The sequence below is a fragment of the Oenanthe melanoleuca genome, chromosome 1, assembly GCF_029582105.1.
Source record: "Oenanthe melanoleuca isolate GR-GAL-2019-014 chromosome 1, OMel1.0, whole genome shotgun sequence".
NCBI lineage: Eukaryota > Metazoa > Chordata > Aves > Passeriformes > Muscicapidae > Oenanthe > Oenanthe melanoleuca.
Genome location: NC_079333.1, coordinates 2,016,532 through 2,036,033, shown reverse-complemented (window position 1 = coordinate 2,036,033; position 19,502 = coordinate 2,016,532). Strand labels below are relative to the sequence as shown.

General features: G+C 51.2%; 1 protein-coding gene across 3 annotated transcripts in view; it reads left to right on the top strand.

Moving 5' to 3' along the window:
• Positions 1 to 567: 567 nt before the first annotated feature.
• The window catches only part of GDPD5 (glycerophosphodiester phosphodiesterase domain containing 5), a 98,769-nt gene continuing 79,834 nt past the window's right edge, over positions 568 to 19,502 (top strand). For 2 of the 3 annotated variants that reach the window (XM_056497792.1, XM_056497770.1), the window contains exon 1: positions 568 to 633. The gene's annotated coding sequence lies outside the window, so the exon portion shown is untranslated. Of the gene's footprint in view, positions 634 to 8,221; positions 8,370 to 19,502 lie in introns of those variants that run through there. The other variant, XM_056497779.1, reaches the window with a different exon arrangement.

The following is a 19,502-nucleotide window of genomic DNA, read 5'->3' as shown; positions in this document are numbered from 1 at the left end:
GAACAGCTCCCCACGGCCGGGCGCAGCTTCCTTCCCTCCTCCTCCTCCTCCTCCTCCTCCCGCCGCTCTCGTCCCTCCGCTCCTCCCGCGCTGCCCGGGGCGGAGCCGCCCGGCGCACCGCCCGCCCCGCTCCGCGCCGAGCCGAGCCGAGCCGGGCCGAGCCGAGCCGAGCCGAGCCGAGCCGGGCCGAGCCGAGCCGAGCCGAGCCGAGCCGAGCCGAGCCGAGCCGGGCCGGGCCGAGCCGAGCCGAGCCGAGCCGAGCCGAGCCGGGCCGAGCCGAGCCGAGCCGAGCCGAGCCGAGCCGAGCCGGGCCGGGCCGGGCCGAGCCGAGCCGAGCCGAGCCGGGCCGAGCCGAGCCGAGCCGAGCCGAGCCGAGCCGGGCCGAGCCGAGCCGGGCCGAGCCGAGCCGAGCCGAGCCGAGCCGAGCCGGGCCGAGCCGAGCCGAGCCGAGCCGAGCCGAGCCGAGCCGAGCCGGGCCGAGCCGAGCCGAGCCGAGCCGGGCCGAGCCGAGCCGGGCCGGGCCGAGCCGAGCCGAGCTGCGGGGCAGCGGCCGTGCCAGCGCCGTGCCTGCCGGCCCTGGCACAGCGCTGCCGGCAGGGATCGGGAACCCGGCGGATTTCCCGGCGGCAGCAGGTAAGGGATAGAGGGATAAAGGGATAAAGGGAAGGGACGGGCAGGGTGGGCTGGGGGCTGCCCGCGTCCCCCGCTGCCCAGGGGTGATGCTGAGCTGCTGCGGGTGGGACGGCTGTGTCGCGGTTCCCCCCAGAAGGTGCTCCGCTGCCCGGAGCCGCGTTCCTGTGCCCCAGAAGGTGTTTCTGCTCCATCCCCGGCAGGCGATCGCTGCCCTGCCCGCGGGTGCTCACCTGGCCGCCAGCATCCCGAGCGAAGTTGGGGATGGGAGCGCCGCTCCCGCCCGTGGGGGACGCGTGGGCACCCACCTGGGGACAGTCCCGGGTGCCCCCTCTGGTCCCTGAGACCCCCAAGCTGTCCGGGTGTGGATCTGGACACCGCTTTTCCCCCTCAGGCCCTGCTCGTTTCGTTTTGGTATAAAATAATGGCATCTGCAGTGTCCCGCGGTCGCAGGGCTTCGCACCGCTCTTGTTCGGGGCTGTAAAATCCTGAGGCAGCAGAATCCCGGGAGGGATTTATTTACTGTTGCTGGTCCAGCTGGAGGAACACTCGGTGCCCATCCAGCTCCCTGAGGATGCTCAGGGATGTCCTGGATCGCACTTGGCGACATTCCCCGGCAGCACAGCCTCTGTTAAAGACCCTAAATTTCCAGCACTGAGCAGAGAGGGTGGAAAACATAAGAGGCTGTTACTTTGTCTCGATGCTTGGCAAATAAACTAATTAAAAAAGAAGAAGAAGAAGAGTAATTAAGGAAAAAGAGGGGGGAAATCGTCTCGTTGCTGTTTTATTGAAGCCCTCACCCATGTCCTGTCTGTTCCCCGCCCGGAAAATTGGGCATGGAGGACTTGGAGCCGGCATATGAGCTGTGGAAAAGGGCTGCTGGAGCAATTCCTGGTGTGGAAGCTGTGAAATTTCACCCCTGGCGAGATGGAAATGGGGATTCTCCAGCCAGGAAAAACCTGGCTGTGTGGAACTTGCCGTGCTTTGGGACTTCAGGGGTGGGTCCTTACATCCACTCTTGTTACGTGTAATCGTGTTGGCTTAAGGGTTATTTTGGGGTTGGAGAGGGATTAGGGATAGATGGCAGGAATAGGAATAGCTGTGCTGTATGTGAAGTTTGAAAAATAATGAATGATGGTTCTCTCTGCTGGCTCTTTGTCCTGGTGGGAAGGAGCCCTGCAGATTTTTCAGCATTGGAAAGTTACGGTGTGCACGGAGAACATTCAATCCAAGTTCGAGTGCCGGAGTCTCCTCGGGGTGCTCCAGCTGCCAGGAAATTTAAATTGCTGCTGATTAGCAAGCACGAGTTAGAGTGGTGCTGCCTCTTACCGAGGTTTTTTTGGGGGGTTTGGATTTCCCAGCCATGCAGGATAACAGCCTTCTCCCTTCTTTCCCCTTTACAAATCGCCAGCCTGCACTTGGCAGGTGTGGCCGGGGAAGAGCTGAGGTAAATGGATTTCCTGCCTCGCATTTTGTCTGGCATGTCCATTTTCCTCATCAGATTGCTGTGGAAAATGGTCCATTAATTCATTAGCCAGCCTTTATCCACCTGGGCAGTGATGCATCCTGACTCCTTAAAGCCTGTTATTTTAACATATTCTCCTCTGCCAAGCTGATATCACAGCAATGTGGAGCTGCAAAATAATTCCCTGTGATTTAGGAGGTGCTTCTTCAGAGGCAAATACAAGCTCTGCTTTGATGGCAGAGTTAATTTTAGAGTGGGTGTCTCTGTCAAGCTGTACCTTTTTATTAAATGAGCGTGTTCTGCTTGTTACACTTTTCCCTGCCATAAATTCGGCAAAGCACGACTGGGGTTTGTCTTGGAAGGAAAATGAGTCTTGGTCGCATCAACTGATTCGGTGTCAGGTTGTACATTCAGAAACTGCTGGCTTGGAATTAATGATAAAGGGTTTGGTTTTTAGCAAGGCAACAAATTGCTTTATAAACGAGGAAGGTTATAACAAGACACAGGGACCAGCTGTGAGGGGACAGCCCTTTGTTGTTAACTGTATACTCGGGTGCACTTGATCTCAAGTAACTGCCTTAAAATCACCATGCCAATATCAGTATATTTAGGGGGTTTGTTGTTGTTGTTTGTTTGTTTTTTGTGGGTTTTTAAATGTTTTAACGTGTGGGTTGGAGTAACTCACGGGTGCCAGTGCTGTTGGAGGTGGAGGTTAAAGATGCAGGGAGCAGGCGGCTCCTCTGCCCCGAGCTGGGTTAGAAGCACTTTGATGCTCACAGGTGGTGGAAGTTAGGTCTGGGTGCCCTTTAACCAGACACACCTAGGGGCAATATTGTCCTTTAACTCGCTCCGTGAGTATTCCCGAGGCTGAAGATAAAAGGGAATGGTTGTACCTTTGAAATCCTCCCGGGCTCGTGTGGGAAGGTGTGGCAGCCACTGGTGGTGGGGCTGGATGTGGAGGGGCACGTCGGGCTCCTGAAGCAGATTCCCTACAAACACAGTGGGGTGGGCATGTGCTTTCCCTGGTTTTAAACTCCTTTTTCTGGAGATGATGCTCTCACGGAGGTTGTGCTCCCATCCCTGATGTGCTTTGCACCTTCTCACTGATACTCATGGAAGGGTTTGGGTTGGAAGGGACATGAAAGCTCAGCCAGTTCCACCCCCTGAGATGAAGAGATCCACCTGGCAGCCACTTTGCTTCATTAGGCTGCTAATTAGGCTCCAAAGAGCTGGAGCAGGGGCGTTTCACTGCTGTCCTGAACCCCAGCCAGTGTTCCTGGTGCAAGGAGTCTGGGGCTGCTCTGGGCGCTGCTGGAGCTGTGTGGGGTGAGTGGTGGCTCAGTCTCTGTGTTCACTGCAGGCTGTGTGCTCAGGGCTCCCCACAGTCCTTGTCTGGGCTGGGTGTGAGGCTGAGCAGTGCCTCTGCTCAGGAGAGGGCAGTGTCACACCGAGGAGCTCATTCCTTACCCTGCTGAGGAGCACGGAGCTGCCCTCGCTCAGAGGGGCTCACAGGGCCTGCACCAGGCTGGGTGTAGGAGCTGAGCACCTCATCCCCTCCTTCTTCCCAAACCAAATATCCCCCCTCCAGCTATTCAGGAACATTCTGAGCGTGGTGCTGGGAAAAGGGATTTAAAAGATTTTATGGCAGTTGCTTTTTGCCTGCCAGCCCCTCTATAAACAGTGATTAGATACAGCTACTTTAATGCATGTCTTAACTTTCAAAAAAAAAAAAAAAAAAAAAAAAAAAGCTGCACATTGGTGTTTGGCTTTGCTCTTTCCTCTTTAGCAAACCACTGTGTTCTCCCCACTTCCTCCAGAAGTACCCACAGATACTGGCAGGACAACTGCCTGAGTATTTGGTGCAATAGTGTGTCATTGCTCAATAGCCTGACAAACAACAAAAAAAACTTTTATTTTTTATGTGCAATCAAATATTTGTGGAAGATTTCTGCCAAGGAGTGGTTTCAAGGTACAGAGTGTTCCCCTGAAGGGTGTTCAAACAAGGACCTTCTGGGGTGGCATTTGAGAAGGTTTTTTATGCCTGTGCCTCCATACATTCTGTGATTTGACATTTGGAATCCATTTCAGGTTCAGATTGAGCTCTGCTTTTGTTTTGGTCCTGATTATGAAATTAGGATTAGTCCTGATGATGAAAAATGTTTCTTTCTTTGACTATTTTTTGTGTGTGTGACTCTTGATCTGGTTTTATTTATTTCTTTTTTTCACTACTGGATGAAGGGTGAACTGGGGATATGAGAGGGGGAAATTGCACCTTTCCTGGGATGCTGCCAAATCTGGGCACCAGCTCTGTCCCCATCTGTGCAGAGCCCTGCTGGTGGCTAATCCCTTCCTTGGAAAGAGCCTGGACTGGTTTTAATGTAATTCCTTAGTCATGACAAGCCTGACTCCTCCTGCCCTCCCTCTCTGTGTTGGAGCCACACTTTTCCATGAGGAGCTTGGGGTCCAGGCTGCTGGATCCTGGAGGACTTGGAGGTGATGGACTGTAAGTTTATTCTCTTCTTGTCTGGGAATGCTCAGAAGATCTGTTTCACTTTCAGAGTTACCATGTGGCACTGTGCCAAAGCAGCTTTTAATCTCCCTTTCCCCCTTCCATGTCACTTGCCTTTAATTTTGCTTTTATTTATTTGTTTAAAAGCCTGCTTCTTCTCTTTAAACGCTGCTGCAACTTGTAAAACCTCCTTGTAAATGTCTGGCCCCTGTGTTTTGCTTCCCTTTCCTCCTCACTGAGGTGAAATGAAACTTGTCCCTCCCCCAGCCCGAGGTGAAATGCACAGAACAGAAATATTCTGGTCCTTGGCTGTTTTTAGCTGTGCTCAGTTTCAAGCTCACGTTTGCCCAGGGAAAGCAGCTTGTATCTGACTGAAATAGTCCAAGGTGAAACCCAGAGTTTCCTCTATTAGGTATTTTTGGGTGTAGCCTTTAAAAAGATGTAATGGACTGGTTGTACCCTTCCATGTCCACGTGCTCTCCTGAGCCACTCTAGGAGATTATATTTGGGCCACTTAGCTTGTATTGATGAATCTCTTCAGCTGACAGTCACCTAATCATAAATCAAGTCTAAAATCAAGTCAGTGCTCTGCAGAATTGCAGCAAAACAAAATACATTAAATCTTCTGGCTTGGAGCTGGCCCAGCCCGTGGGGAGCTGGGAAGTGGCTCCTGAAGGTGACAGGGGATGCTCAGGGCATTCCACAGGGTTCTTGGGAAGCAGGGCTAATCCTGAGCAGGGCACTTAAGAGCTTGGAGAGGATTTGAGGCTCAAGTCTGGGCTTGCTGTCCCGTGAAATTGCCCTGGACCTTGCCAGAGGGAGGGACCTGGCTGCCCGTGGGAGGTGTCCCCGTGTGTGACCCCATCCCAGCCCCGTGTGCTGGCTGCAGGGCTCCTGGCTGAGTGAAATGGGGATAAAACTGGGTCTGTGTCCAGGTCATGCCCAGTGCTTCCCCCTGTGCTGCCAAGGGGCAGGATGGGGCTGGGGGCTGCCCAGCTTTGGCTTAAACCCAGTCCCTGGGATGGATGGAGAGGGCTAAGGTTTGTCTGCAGGGATTTACCACCCTGCTGAGGTCACTCTGATAGCTGGCTGGATTTGGGGGAGGGTGTGTTGTCTGAACTGGCTTTTATTTTTTTGCCAAGAGGTAACTAATGCTTTCCTTGGGATTAAAATATTTCCTGCATGCCCCAGCTGTTGGTGTAGGAAAGAGTCATCCAACCCCTTGACCTTTCTCAGAGGAGAAAAAAAGGCTCTTTTGGAGAAGGTGTGAAGTGTAAGTTCAAATCCAGGGTGTCTCTCTCTTCCCAACTACTTTGATCAACCTGGGCTAATGGAAAGTGTCTCTGCCCATGGAAAAAAAGATGATTTTTAAGACCCCTTCCAACCCAGACCTTTCTGTGATGATTCTGTAATTCTCCCAAAAAGAAATTCCTCAAGGCTGTCAGATATGTGATATTTTGTAGGTAGTTTCCTGATCAGCAGTGATGGTTTGCAGGTATTGTGGGAATTTTGGTATCAATCTGCCTGCTAATTATTCAGGAGTCTTGTTAGTGAGACTTTAAACTGTCAGTCAGTCCTGTTGCAGTTTGAAACCCAGCAGAGAGGCAGCTCCTGGGTCCTGCTCTGGGTGTCCAGGTGGGATTTGCTCTGTTTCTCTCAAGCTTCTTGGGTTGGGATTTCTCCATCCATGGCTGTGGATGGTTGATCTTGGAGATCTGCACAGTGGTAGTGCCTGAGCAGTCCTTGAGATCTGTGCATTTGGGGTATTTGGGAGCCCTGGGATTGATCAAGCCAAGAGGTGAGGTGAGACCTTTTCCAGCACCTATTTTTAGATGTGTTCCTGTTCACGTGCAAATTACATTCATCACCAAGGGCTGCTCTGCACTTGGGACACTGGATTTGTAAGCCCTGTTTTCCAGCTCTTAGATATCAAAGTGCTGCCAAAACTGCAGATATTGATGTCTCCTTTTTCCCTGTGCCCTGCAGCTGGGACTGAGGAGCTCCTACACCATTTGCTGTGCTGCATTTGATGCTCTGTGAATAGAGAGTGGTGCAGGCTCTTGTTTTCAGGGTGATTTCCCTTCCCTGCATGGGCTTTGGCATCACTTGGTGCTGGCTGACAGCTTGCAAGATCATCTCCTGCCTTCCTGCTCCTGCCTGGGACCGGGAGGCAGGATCTGTTTTCAGAATGAAGCAGCTCAGCTCCTCTTTAGCTGAGAGTTAATCACCCAAATGCACAGTGCTTGCAGCCCTCATTAAAAGCCTGATTTAAAGTGCAAGGTTGACAGCTCGGCTGGAGATAGTTTCCCTTATCACAACTGATTCCTAATCTGTCTCCTCTGCATAGGGACGTGTTTGTTTTGGGGTTTTTCTGGTTTGGATGTCCAGGCTCCTGCCCTGGGAGAGCTGTATGTTAAAGGAATGTGGAGTAAGACAGCTGTAGATGTTCAAACCGTGCTCTGGGGTGGCTCATGCTGGCAGGGACAAACCTTTGTGCCTCACAAGGTCACTCAGCTGCGTGGCCAGGAGCTCCCAAAACACAAACCCTGCCAGGGCTCCTGGGACAGCTCTGCTCTGCCAAGAGAAATAAAGCTGCTTGTGGGATTAGAGGGATGGAGCTGCTGTCCCCGAAAGCACGGGCAGTGTGGGAAGGGATTGTCCTTCCCTGGGTTTGAACCCAGGCAGGTTTCAGCCCCAGTCTGGGGAAAAAGGGGTTAACGTGGAGCTCAGACCTTGTCCTGTGCTTTGCTGGGCCTCAGAGCTGGGAAAAATCATTCTGCAGTAGTTCTGGGAAGGGAATCTCTGCCCTGATGATGCTGGTGCCCTGTCCAGTGTCACCTGGAGCAGGGGGGTTGCTCCCTTGCATGGTCCCTGCTGAGAGGTGTGAGCAGGAGGTTGGCTGGGTCATCATGGCAAGCCTGGATTTGACATGAAAGCCAAAGCTCCTGCTGGGCTGGAAACCCTCCTGGAGCTGATCTGCTTGATGTGATGAACAGCCCAGTGTAACTGGGAGTGTGGCTCAGGAGGGAAGCCTGGGGGTTTGTTGGGAAGCTCCAACCCAGTGTCCAGACTTTTAGAGCTGCCCTGTAATGAGCAGACACAGATCCACTTCTAACAGCTCAACAAGCTTAAATTTTTGAGTTCTCTATGTTTCTTGAAGGATCAGCTTACTCTGTTAAACCCCTTTTGTCGTGAGAGTTCTTCAATCCAAATTTCTGGGGTAATTGGTTGTGATGAGTATTGGACCCATGAGGAAATCACTTTTCTCTCCTGGCTTCTCTCTCCCAGCTCAGGGGAAAGAATGACTATTCCCTGAATGCCTATTCACCATTTCCCTGGACTGTGCAGCTCCTCTGCAGGGTTCAGATCTGAATGACTGGCTTGGAGTCTGCTCTGCTCCTCTCCTGCAGTTTGGGGCTGGATGTGGAGCTGTGGGGGGAACACAGGGTGAGCACCAGGAGCCCTCGGGGTCAGGAGCTGGGGCACAGGAGCCAAAGGAGTCAAACCCCAATGTGTGTGCTCCACTTTCTGCACCTTCCCAGGCACTATGTGCCTCCCCTTATCTCAGCTGATATTTGCAGTGCTGATAAGAGAGGGTCTGTAACAAGTGTGCTGTGCCTCAGATAAAACCTGCCCTGCGTAAGAGCTGTTCCAGCTGGGGCTTATCAGCCCTGGGAAACCTCAGTATCAGCAGGGATGAGCCTGCCCTGGGTCCCTCAGCACACAACATCCAACCAGGAATTGTGCTGGGAGTGCTGCTGCTCTGTAAGTCCCTCTCCAATCTGCTTTTCTTTCTTTCCCCCCTCTCTCTTCAGAGAAGGAAATCCTGGGGTTTTGTGCAGCCATTGAGCAGGGAGCAGAGATTTCCTGCATCATCCTGCTGCTCCTTCAGGGCTCTGACCTCTGTAAGGGTGGGAAAGCATTGGATTGAAGCTGGCAAAGGGTAAAGTGGTGGAGAATTGCTTGTACTTGGATATTCCCAGGGATCCAGGGGCACCCTGTGCCAGGGCTGCCCACCCTCCCAGGGAACAGTTCCTTCCCAATATCCCATTTAATCCTGTCCTCTGGCAGTGGCAAAGCCATTCCCCATATCCTATCCCTCTCCAAGCCATGCTCCAGCCTTTAGGCTGCTTGAGCTGGGCTTAGTCAGAGGAAAATCAGCCCTGGCTGTGCTGCAGGTGGCTGGAGCTGTTTTGGACAAAACTGGGAGCAAATGCTGGTTGCTGTTCCTGCTGCTGTGCCCAAGGTCAGCCTGACCGTGGAGCTCCCAAATTGTTCCCAATTTTCCAGCTAACAGTTGCTGCTGCTCAGCTCTGTGAGCAGCTAATGGGGTTTATCAGCCTCTGGTGCTTCTGACTGGGCTTTGTCAGGGCAACCTAATCCCAAAGAGCCAGAGCTAAAATCAGTGGGAATAGGAGTTCCTGGGGCTGTGCAATTCCAATGCCTCAGGTAGCAAAGCCATCTGATTTCTCTCAGATTCAATCTGCTGATTGTTATATCTGAATTGACTGTAAAGCTGGGGAGAAGGAGAATCCTTGGTGCTTCTTACAGCTCCAGCCCCTCAGGTTTGAGGCACTCTCAGGTGTCTCTGGTTTAAAAACCCCAGTCAGGACACACAAACCAGCCTTTGGAAGGAAGGGGTTGCAGTGACTTCAAATCTCCATTTAATATGGAGAGCTGCAAACTGGATCCCTGACCAATTCCTCCTTTTTAGAAGGGGTTTTCTGCTTCAAGCTGGCAGTGAAATACAACTCTGGGTCAGCCTGGAGTCTGTCTCCTGCTTGATTTTATCTGGACACTCTAAAACTTACTGCTGTGCTTCAGCATTGCCTGAAGCTTATGAGAGATTTTGCTCCCACATTTGGTGACTGGTCCCATATGTTTCATTCAGTTAAATTGATTTGGTTTGTTTTTATGTTTGTGGGGTTGGTTTTTTTTTTTTCTGTGGAGGAAAGGTATGAAATAAATACTGCCTGAAAGACTCGTGGCTGTCAGCTCTTGGACAGGGCTGTGAGGAAAACCCTGCTCTGTCTCATGCCCCATCAGGTTTAATGCTTGCTAAATGGAAGAGCTGCTGAGAACAAGTGCTGGGCTGAGGCACTGGAGCTGGTATTGAAAAAATAAATATTGCTGCAAGTGGCTGATCTTGGAAAGAAGTGATGCTGTGAGTGGATGTACAGAGTGCTGAGGTGTCTGGATTCCCCCCAGGGCTCACTGCCAGGTGGGAGGCTTGGGAATTTGGGAAGGCAGCCTGTGGAGAAATCCTGTGTCCCAGCAGCAATAAATCCTCTCCCTGCCATCCAACATGAGGGTTGTATTTAAATATTTTTCTTGCTCTAGAGCTGAAGCCAGCTCGAGTCTGATCTTTTCATTTTGCCCATCTTTTACAGTGTGACAAAAAGAAAAAAAAAAAGTGTTTGCTGCTTGACTGGCTTTTAGAGAACTCTAAAATGATAAATCTAATGTCTGCCATGGTCATCCTGGAGCTCTGAGGGTTTTGTTCTTGCTGGTTTATCTGTGGGAACAGGGTAGGGCTGAGCTTTTTATCCTGCCTTTTAAATGGAGAAACACTGGAGCACCACAAAGAAATAATTTGTTGGTTATTTGTCCTCAGATAATGTGACATAACTTAGGGTGATGCTCTGATGATGACTATGAAAGGAAAGGTGTCAGATACTGAAAAGCTTTGGGATCATCCCTTTTTTCCTTGCAGACATCAGTGGCTGTGGCCAAGAAAATAGGTGTATTTTCTAGTGAGTGCCAAATAAAGGATGTGGCACTGCCTCAGTGGGGCAAGATGAGGGGTGAACCCTTGGATACTGTAGAAAGGCAGACATGGAGATTGATTTCCTTGAGATTTATTCCCATTAATCCACCTTTGTGGGTGCTGTTCTTTGTTTTCTGATACAACTTCTTTGATTGTGAGATTTTTAGGGGATGGTGCAGGCTGAGGTGGGAGAAAGGGTCTGGAAAATGCAGTGGGAGCCTTTGCCTGGTTCCAGCATTTTACTGTGCAATTTTTGCTCTGTTTTAATTGTAACCTCAGCTTAATGTCACTCTTTGCCATGAGCACTGACACAGTGCTGAGGAAATGGAATGGGACAATGGCATCTGTAATACTTTTTCTCCTTCCCTTTTCCTTTCTAGCAGTTTTTCTCCTTTGGCAAAATCCAAAGGGTGAACCCTTGTTTTGCAATCATTTATTATTTATTTCTCTGCCAGAGCAGATACCAGAAATACCTTCAGCTTTGGACACAGCCTGCCCAAAATAGCTCTGGGAGCTCTGCAGGGGAAGGTGTTTGGCAAAGGGCTCTGCCCAGTTTAGCCTGAGCCAACAGTCCCAGCTCACAGAGCATCCTTGGGAAAATTCCCCTCTGCTGCAGCAGTGACACAGGGAGTGCTTCACCCCTCTGGGATGCTCATGTGGGGTGTTTGGCAACCAAAACCCATCCCCTGAGCCTTGGTTTTATTCATCCTGGTGGCTGAGTGTGCTTTGGTGCCCTGGGAATGCATCAGAGCTTTCCAAACCCACTCAGCTCCCTGCTTGTAGTGATTGAGAGGTGTGGAGGAGGCATTATCCCGTGGATAAGTGGGATAGGAATAAAATCCCAGTCTTCTGGGGCTGGGTAGAGGTGTCTGAGCTGTTTTTGGCCACTTTTCCCTGCGAGCCATTGGCACGTGGAGGGTCTGGCAGCTGAACCCACTGCTGCTCCCCCCTGCCCTGTGGAAGATTTGGGCAGCAGGGAATGTGTTGGCTCCTTGCTTTCCACGTGGAAGTGGCACTTTCCCCTGTGGGGGTGGCAGGAGGGGGGATGCTGAGCAGGGGAGATCTGCTTGTTGTCAGGAATAACCTCCCTCTGGGGGAGGAACAGCTTCCAGCAGCATCACTCATCTCTCTGAAACACTGTTGGAAAAATGTGCTTTTTTCAGACTGAACGTGGGTCACTTTAGGACAACCCATGAGCTGTTATGGGAGGAAAAACCCACAGAATGAAGTGAAAACGGGTTTTCAAGGAGAGAGTTGGAGGCTGCTCTGTGTGTGCCCTCACCCTGGCCAAGGCTGGTGGAATATCCAGTGTCCCCAGAGTGTTCAGTCTATCCAGACTCACACCCTGTGCTGTGAGTTTATTTGCAGCCAGGCTGGGGACAGCAGTGACAGTGCTCTGTGTCACTCAGGCTTGTGTTTTTCTGGCAGAACAGGACCTTGCACTGCTGGTCCAGCAAGATCCTGACCTCAGCCCTGCCCTCTGGCAGTGGGAGCCATCACCTGTGTCCTGTCCCTCCATCCTTGTCCCCAGTTGCTCTCCTGGAGCCCCTTGAGGCTCTGGAAGGAGCTCTGGTGTCCCTGGATCCTTCTCCCCTCCAGGTGAGCTCCCCCAGCTCTGCCAGCCTGGCTCCAGAGCAGAGGTGAGGATCCTGCCCAGCCCACAGGCAGTGTGTGGATGGGTGGCTGCCCAAATGGGGCTGCTGACAGCATCTCTAGAAATGTCAGTGGTTATCTGGGCTCTGGAAGAGCTGAGGGTGCAGCAGGACGTCTCACACAGCTGGGCAGGGCTGGGGAAGGTGCTGTGACAGTGACACATCACATCACTCAGTGCAGTCACTCTGCAGGGAGCCCTGGACCTGCTGCTGCTGGTTTTGGCCACAGGCAGGCTTGGCTTGGCTTGGCTGTCCTTATTTATCCAGCACAAATGGATTTGTCACCCAAGTGTCTGATCACTGGTAATTGGTATGGCTGGAGCAAATCCCACTCCTGGTTCCCTGACTGCTTTCTCTGCTCCCCCAGCTCACCAGCACTGCAGGGATCCTCTCTGCTTTCAGAAATACAGATAGTCCTTGAGTCTTCATCCTATTTCTTGTTGGGTGCCAAGATAATGCTGCTGTGGCATTCGCTTTCCTATCCTGATAGGTGCTTTTTTTTTTTTTTCCTTTTTTTTTTTTCTTTTTAACAGCTTAATTTAAAACAAGCTCTGAATTAACTTGTGTGGGTGGGATGCTTCTCTGACTCTGCTGCAACTTGTGGAACTTCACTGTGGCAAAAAATGGCTTTGGGAAGAGCCAGCTGCTGAGTTTTTCCTGTCATGGTTGTGCTTTTCTCCTTACTCCAGACTCCCCACTTAGTGATGCTGTGCATGGCACTGGTCTGAGCACTTAAAAAGTACAAAGATGCTTGCACCCTGCCCAGAATAAACCCTGGCACTAATTTTGGCATCACTCAGCTCCTGCTGTGAGAGAGCTGAGCTGGGAGCCATGGCAGCAACGTCACAGGTACTCAGCAGAGCAACCTCAGAGGAATCTGCATCTTGGTGGAAACAGATGGAGTTTGACTTGTGTCAGGTCTGAGCCCAGAATAACTCAATTTTACAGCAGGGGAAGTGGAAAGGTACAATGCTGCCCCAGCCATGCAGGGATTATTCCCACTCTTGGGAAGCCTGGCCACGAGGAAAACCTCACTTGGATGTATTTTGTTCAGGTTTTTTATTGGGATAATACTAAGCAAGGTGTGATGAACATATTCTGTGACCTGGTGACAGATCCCATAGCTGGAGGTTTCTCTGGGACAAGGGATGGCACAGCTCATGTGTGATTTGGGATCTGAGGAACAAGAACCTGAACAGATTCCCTCTTCCCTTTTTATGTGCTCACTTGGCTTCAAAACTTGCCTCCCTCCCTCAAACCTGTCCCTAAGCCTCAACTTTATTTATCAGCTGGTTCAATTCCTTTTGGGATGGGGTTAAATTCAGCATTGGTTGTCCCTGAGCTGGGTGTGTCTGATTTTCAGCCCTTTTCTCAGGGGTCCAGGCTCTCCCTGGAGGGGGAGCAAATCTTGAATGGTTTGGGTTGGAAGGGACCTTAAAGATGAGCTCACCTCATTATCCAGGTTGCTCCAAGCCCTGTCCAGCCTTGGGCACTGCAGGGATCCAGGGGCAGCCACAGCTGCTCTGAGCACCTGTGCCAGCCCTGCCCATCCTCACAGGGAACAATTCCTGCCCAATGTCCCATCCATCCCTGCCTCTGGCAGTGGGAAACCATTCCCTGTGTCCTGTCCCTCCATCCTTTGTCCCCATCCCTCTCCAGCTCTCCTGGAGCCCCTTCAGGTCCTGGAAGGGGCTCTGAGGTCTGAAGATCCTGTGAGAGCTGTGGGGCTTCTTGTGCAATAATTACAGGTTAACCCCAGCATTCCTGCTAATGTTTGCCTTTTGCTTTAGAGGAACGAAATAGGATCCTAATCTTTAGCTCAAATGCCATCTGTATTTCCACTGACAAAAGTAAATTTGTGCTTAATGAAGCCTAGAAAGATGTCTCAGAGAATGGACAGAAAATCTCTGCCATTTAGAGACTTCTGCTTCCCAGTGTTATTGCTGGGCTTCCTATTATGTCTAAGGAGTGAGGCCTGGGTGTTTTGGGGTGTTTTTTCTTTGGTTGATGCCCTTAACTGTGACTTTTCAGAGGAGAAGGCCCCTTTGGAAAAGCAGATGGCAGACGAATCACGTGCTGCTTCCCTTAGCATTTGGGTGGAAAACATTCCCTGTATACCAGGCTCTGGCTCTGTGGAGATGCCAGTGGAAAAATGCAGGGAAAGAAATGGGGGGAGGATTTCAGGAAGGTGATTCTGCTTTTCAGAGTCTGGCTGTCAGCCTCTCTAAGCTGACCTGGGAGCATGCAGGGGTGGGAATTGAGCTGGGTGATGTCTGTGCTGCAGGCATGTCCTTCCCCTGGATGGGCCAGGACTGAGAAATCCCTTCTGGAAATGGGGAAACCCATTCCAGAGCAGCTCTAGGAGCTTGTCAGGAGATGTGACTAAGGAGGGAGTGGATCTGCCCTGACACTGCTGCTGTACATTGAAGCACTGGGTATTTGCCAGGAAAGGTTTGAAGATAATGGGGCTTGCTGGTGCCAAGCAGAGGTGTCTGCTTTGCTTTGGGAAGAGGTGCAAAGGTTTGATGTTTCCAGCACTAAATAAAGACTTGGAGGCTCCTGCAGCACTTGAGATCCTTTAAAATCCTCCATGTTGAGGGATTGGGAATCATGGAATCACAGACTGGTTTAGCTGAAGGGACCTTGAACATCATCCAGTGCCACCCCTGCCATGGGCAGAGACACCTTCCTCTGGTCCAGGCTGCTCCAAGCCCTGTCCAGCCTGGCTTGGACACTGCCAGGAATGGGACATGAGTGACCCAAGGTGGAGAGCTGCTCTGCTGGAGGTTGGGATGGGGCAGAGCACAGAGCTGAGATGCTGGGCTGGGGAGCTTTGGGATTAGCACTAAATCCTGTGCATGGAAAGAAGCCTTGAGGCTTCAGATGTCTTGGATGTCTGGCATTTGAAGGGCTTCTCTCTCCTCTGGTAAGGTTTTTGCTGAGCCTGGCAGTGAAAATCCCCAGAATGTCACAGTTATTGCATGAGACTTCTGCACTAATAGGATTTAATTTCTGCAGAGCTTCTGATGAGAGGAAGGAGTACCTCAAAGGAGCACAGGTATTTTGGGAAAGGCTTAAGTGGAGTAAAATTCAGCTGCAATCATGTTACAGCAGGGAAGCTTGGAGATAAGTGAGATGGAGCGAGGAGATTTATCACTTCCACATAGGATGTGCCCAGCCCTGTCTCTCCCACCTTCCCTCAGGTCTTCCCTGCTGGGAGAGAGGAATTGTCTCAGTGAAGGGGCTGTGTTGGACCTGCTTGCTTTCCCAGGGAGCTCCTGCAAGGCTTGCAGAGCTCCTGCTATCCCTAGGTTTGAGTTCCTGGCCCAGTGGGGAGCTGCTGCATTTTGCTCCCATTTCCTTGCACTGCCAGGGCTCCTGGGGAGCTGGAATAAGGAGCAGGCTCAGCCTTTGCAGATTGAGGGGAAGGGGAGTGTGGAAGGTTTCCTTCCTGGGGAAAAGAGCAGATAATGCAGCTTGGGGGGAGAAAATCAAACAAAGCAGCTTCTCTTCCCTTCTGGCTCAGAGTGAGGTGTGATATCAAGGTGGGGCTGAGCCTTCCCAAAGACTATGGGAATGTTTTTTCTTTCCTTTTTGTTTGAGGGATGGGGGATTGGTTTATGTGCTTTTCTGTTAAATCTCTCAAACAATGCTGCTTCCCCTTCCTTGGAGCAATTGTTCCCCGTGGCTGACTCTCTTCCTTCCCCTTCCTCCCCATCGTGGGAAGCTCTCCTGGTGATGATGGATGGGCTCACATTTACTCTCTGCTTTACCTTCCTTTGTTCTGCTCAGCTCTCTTATTTTTCTTTGTAATTTCTGCCCAGATCCTCATCACAGGGTGGCTAACACTAGATGTTTTAGTGCTGATGGGGGGAATTAAGTATCAGAGCAGCTGCTGCCTTCACCCTGAACATGGCAGGGCTGGGTTAATGACCCCATGATCCTGGAGGGCTTTTCTAACCTCAGTGATTCCTGATTTTACTGCCAGAGACATGGGACTGCACAGTCTGGCAGACTTTCTAGGTTTAATCACTTGAATCCATGTAGTCTCCTCTTGGGAGAGCCAGTTTCTTCCTTAGGGGGGAAAAAAAATAAAAATTGCCTTTTTGTGACCAGCCTAATCTCAAACCTTTTTAAATGCATCCGTTCTGGGAGATGAGATTTTTTAAATTGATGTTATTTTTCAATGCCCAAGAATCCCAAGACAGTGCTTGGGCTCTGGCAGAAGAGCAGCTGTGGCTGCCTCTTTCCTGGAAGTCATCAAGAGATAAGATTGGATTTGTCCTTCAGGAGCCTTTCCAAGGAAAATCTGTCATAAACCAGGCCTGGACAGAGCAGCATGGGAGGGGTGCTGATCTCTCCACTCCATGTGGGCACATGGGTTAAGTTAGAACTGGACAATTCCAAGTGCCACATGCAGGAATAATAAACACTGGGTTGAGGATGTAAGTGACCTCCTGATTCTGCAGGAACTCCACCATGACCTGTTTCTTTTGGAAAGCATCCCCAGACTCCAGATAAGAACTTGCAGGTCCTTGCAGCTTTTATCAGAGGAGCTTCCTGCAGGAGCTGTTGGTGATTTGTGCTGGGGGAAGAGGAATGTTGGGTGAATGTTCCATGGCAGCCTTTGGATGGCTCCTGGAGGGAACTGGGAAAGGCAGCAGCAGGCTGGGGGGCTCTGCCCTCTCTGGCTAGGTGGAAGTCACATGGACTAATGAAACAACAGTCAATGAGAATCTGTTTTAAGGATTATATCATGCTTCAGCCAGGCCAGTCATCCTGCTGATAACAACACCCACTGCAAACACAGTAATTACCAGTCTGAGCTTGTGAGAGGTGCTCTGATGGAAACCTGGGGCTTCAGGATTGAATAGAAGCCTGGAGAAGCCTGTGTTGGATACTGACAGCCTCATTCCTTGGGCAGTGGTACAGGACCTTCTTGCACAGAAGTCTGAAATAAACTCCTTTCTGTGCCCTTTTCACAGCCCATGGTTAGGAACTGCAGGTGACACCTGAAATGATTATTGACTGGAGAGCTGCCTGGAGCTGCTGCTGACTTGCCAGCTGATAAAACCCTAACCCAGTGTGACCTGAGCATCTGTCCTTGCTGCATCCCAGTCACCAAGGCTTTACCTGCACTGGTCCAAAGCCAGCTGTATTTTTAGCCAGTGTTTAAATAGTGTCCAAACTGTTTGATGCTGTCCCAGGGGGACAAGACTTTTGCACAAAGGACTTTTTGCACTGAGAGCTCATTGAGGGAAGCAGGGGAGTGATGGGGATGCTGTGGGAACTGGGATTGTGGTGGCTGAACTGTCGGGTTCTTCTCTGTGATTCCTTATTGTTGCTTTTAATTAAGATAATCAATAAAGAAATTACTTCTGGGAGCAGTTTTGAAAGGGGTCTGGAGGAAATGGTGAGTCTCTCTTTAGCAGGGGACCAGACACTGAAGTGTTGACCTGGTGCTGACCAGGCAGAGGATCTGGGCTCTTGGCTGAGTTCTGGGAAGCAGAGTGAGATTCCTCCTTCCCTCCTCTCGGGAGACCACAACTCCCAGAGTGATGTTCCCTGGGGCACTCCTTGCTGGAGGAAGATGGCAGAAATTTGGGACAAGTCCTGTGGAGTACTGGGTGCTCTCTGGGGCACTGCACCTACACATCAGCTTTTGCCTAAGGGATAGCATCACTGGAAATGCCCAGAAATGGCAGAGAGATGTGCAAGCCAAGCTCCTGTGTAACCTGCAGCAGCCCTGCACTGCTGGAGCCAGCTTTGGACAGCAGTGCTCCCCAGATCCAGCTGTGCCAGTGCTGATTTTCTGAAGCACTGATCCTCTTCCTTCCTTTCCAGTTCCTCTGAAGAAAACAAATCCATCTGGTTTAGGAGCCAGAACTTGCTGCTGACTCTGCAGAAGTTGTTTGCACTTCTCTTGTGCCCTTTTTATTTTCTTGCCCCAGGGAAGGGACTTTTGGAGTCTTCAGTGCAGAGGTGTAGGAAAGAGCAGAGAAATGGAGTTAACAGATAAACATCTCCAGTTGCTTGGAGAGCTCTTGCACTGACTGTGTGAGACTTGTGTCCCAAACATAACAAGTGGCAGGATGGGAGGAAGCGCTGGGGGAAGGTTAGCTTGGATGTGAGGAAGAATTCCTTCCTTGGAGGAGTGGTCAGGCATTGGGGCAGGCTGAATGTGGGAATGGTGGAATCACAGCCCCTGAAGTGCTCAGGAAGTGTGGGGACTTGTGGTGCATGGGGATGGCACTGTGGTGCTGGTTAATAGTTGGACTCAGAAGCCTTTCCCAGCCTTCATGATTCTGTTTAAATACACCTTCTTTTTATTTTTGCAATAAATCTCGGTGGAATTTGATCTCAAAAGCAGATACCCACTAAAAATCCAGGAAGCTTGGTCTTCCTAGTGTGGGATCATTTAGGCTTTAAAAGATTTATGCTTTGGATCTGTGGTTGTGTGAAGGCTCCAGGAGGCTCCCTGCCTCTGGTGGGCAGTTTTGGCTGCCTGCTGTCCCTGTTTGGTCCCAGGGGTGCCAGCCCCAGCTGGGTGCTGTGGGGAGCCTTTGTCACATCCTTGGCACAGGGACTGGATTCCGTGGGTGGGGCAGCTCCGTGGGGCTGCAGGGACTGTGGTCCAGCTCCTGTTTGTTCAGGCTGCCCTTGGCCCTCTGGCTCACCCCCTTTAATCCCTGGGCTTACCCACAATCAGTGTCACAGGGAGTGTCTGAGCAGAGATTAGCCACGGCTGAACAGTGCTGAGGGAAACTGAAATCTCTCTATTGCTAAAATGGACCCCAAATTCTTACTTTAAGTTATTTTCTTTTTTAGCTTTGTGTTCTGAAGCAGTCCCTGCAGTTCCTGGAGGGCTGTGGTGCCACTGGTGCCTCATGCAAAGACTCCTTCATCCTGGATCAGAAGCATCCCTGTTTCTGCTGTCCCCTGCAGGGTGCTGGCACGAGCCAGGTGCCCCAGGGTGACAGCTGGGGGTGGCCTGGCTGTGTGCTGCTCTGGCTGATCCCCACTAATGCAGTGTTTGGAGAGTGGAGCCTGCCTTGCTAAGGACAGGCAGCTTAACTGTGTCCGGCACATTTGATCCAAGGGGAGCTTGGTAGCTTGTGGTGCATCCTTAGGGGGAAAACAGTTTTTAAACTGAACTTTTGGAAGGGCAGGGGTGCTTAAGAAATCCACAGTTGTTCTGAAATGGTCCCAGAATCACAGGGTTGGGTGGGACCCAACATCTGAGTTGATCTCAGGCTTGGCTGTGATGGCTTGTGCTGGCACAAGGTAGGACAGTGGAAGGTGTCCCTGCCCGTGGGTGAACTTTGAGGCTCCAGCTATTCCACTTTTCTAAGTAGTTTTGCCCCTGAGACCTTCCCAGCCCTTTGGGATGGGTGGCAGGGATGCTCCACGTGGGATACTCAGCCCATCACCACCAGCTCTCCACACTTCAGGTCATCTGCTCTTCAGAGTGTTTGCCTG